We start from the raw sequence: 2129 nt of genomic DNA, 5'->3' as shown, positions 1-2129 counted from the left end.
ATAACAAAAAAAAAGAAAGAAAGAAAGAAAGGGAAAAAGACAAAAGACAACCAAACCAGAAATCAGTAGAACATTAATATTAGTAACTATGAGATCAGCCAAAAATAGGAATTAGCTGCTTTGAAATAATGAAGGTTAGAGAAAGGGTCAAAGCTGATTTAGTACAGCTAAAGAATTAAGGTAGATGCTATCAGGCTTCGTTTCTGCTATTAGGGGGTGTCTTTTATTATTCTGCTAAAAAAGAGACCCCCCAAAAAACAAAACAAAAATAATAGAGCTGTTAACAGAGGAAGAAAGAATCTATAGAAAGCATTTGGTTAAGGTTCAGTAAATTAGTTTGTTTCGTAATTTACAACGACAGATAGGAACAAAGGGTACTTCTCAACGGAACCAAGGCTATTCTAGAAGGAAGATTCGTTCACACGTATTCCTATGAATGCTAGTGCATCAGAGACGCTTTGTTTGTTTGTTTTCTTAGTGCAAGAACCTCGGCAGAAGCTCAAGATGCGGAAGCACACACTTCAAAAGACTTGAAAGCAAATATCGTTCTCAGATGAAAAGCCCCCAACATAAAAGAGAATGTGTCCAGTCAATAATGAAAAATAAAAAAAAAGAATAATAAAAAGAAAGAATGAAAGAAAGAAAGAAGAAAAGAAAGTGGTGAGTAGTCAGTCATCTTTTCTGGATAATGCAACAGGTAGATTTCATGTCAGTGAAAATTGAACAATGGCAGTTAAAGATCTGAAACACTGACAGAGAACTAATGAAACGAAAATAATCTGCTCAGTGTATATTATATATGAATGTGTGTGTGTCTGTGTGTGTGTGTGTGTGTGTGTGTTTTATATATATATAATATATATATATATATATATGTATGTATGTATGTATAATCCATCTACAAAGATTGGTCTCTGCTACAGAGACAGTAGGTAAGTACTGTTACCTTGGTAACTTAATCAATGTGAGAGATGGATGCAATGAGATTGCACAGGACAGTTAAAGATCTATAACAGTGGAAGAGGTTCTGGAAGTATCTGTATATGGTAATCGTTAAAGAGCTACACTAGCCTCTGTGTGTGTGTGTGTGTGTGTGTGTGTAGTGGAAACAGTTATACAGTGAATGTTGATAATATCTTTCTTTGATACAAATTAACAGTCATTCTCACTCTACCTCTCTCTTTTTCCAACTGGGGCAGCCATCTATCTCCTCTACTGCAACACACTTGTCTGTCCCTTTATCATGCTCTAATCTCTCGTTTATCAACTGACCTAAAAGCCACCTCCCTCGATAGTATTAAATATTCGGTTGAGGAGGTCCTGTCTTGCAAGTCACTTGGTGGCCTCACTAGTGCTGGTGCTACATAAAAAAGCACCAACTACATTCTGTAAAAGTGGTTGGCATTAGGAAGAGCATCGTGTCATGGAAACCATGCCAAAGCAGGCAGTGGCGCAGTCATCTGGCACACCAGCTCCAGTCAAACCGTCCAACCCATGCCAGCAAGGAAAGCAGATATTAAATTATGATGCTGATGATGATGAGAATCAAGTAAAAAAAAATTTTGAATTGAAATTCTTTAAAAAAAATTGTATAAAACAAAAACAAAAAATTATTTTTTTTTAAAAAGCATAAATAAATGGCACCAAAAAAAAACTAAAAATAAGACTTATTTCTTAAGGTTATTTGGCAATTAATTTTCTTCTTTCTTCAGTGTTACAATCCCAGCAATTTACCGTCATGATATGCACGCTATCTTCGTTAGAATATTTCCTTCATTATAACCACAGTTAATTCACAGCTCATGCTGCTACAAGTTATAATCCTATTAAGATAATACTCTAAGAAATCATGTCCAACCATGATTCTTATTGTTCCACACTAAATATTCAGCATTTTGCAATGATTAAAATTTAACTTTAAAAATGAAAAAAAAAAAAAATTGAGTGGCTGTGTGGTAAGTAGCTTGATTACCAACCACATGGTTCCCAAGTACATGCGGTTCTGGGTTCAGGCCCACTACATAACACCTTGGGTAAGTGTCTTCTACTATAGCCTTGTGAGTGAATTTGGCAGATGGAAACTCAAAGCCCATCCTATATATATATATACATATATATATATATATATA

The 2129-nt window shown here is 34.9% G+C and overlaps 1 protein-coding gene across 8 annotated transcripts in view; it reads right to left on the bottom strand.

Moving 5' to 3' along the window:
* The window catches only part of LOC106879997 (uncharacterized), a 320939-nt gene that overhangs the window by 266521 nt on the left and 52289 nt on the right, over positions 1–2129 (bottom strand). The gene's annotated exons all lie outside the window — the stretch shown is intronic.

This window comes from Octopus bimaculoides, chromosome 9, assembly GCF_001194135.2.
Source record: "Octopus bimaculoides isolate UCB-OBI-ISO-001 chromosome 9, ASM119413v2, whole genome shotgun sequence".
Lineage (NCBI taxonomy): Eukaryota > Metazoa > Mollusca > Cephalopoda > Octopoda > Octopodidae > Octopus > Octopus bimaculoides.
This window is presented reverse-complemented; position numbering and strand designations above follow the sequence as displayed.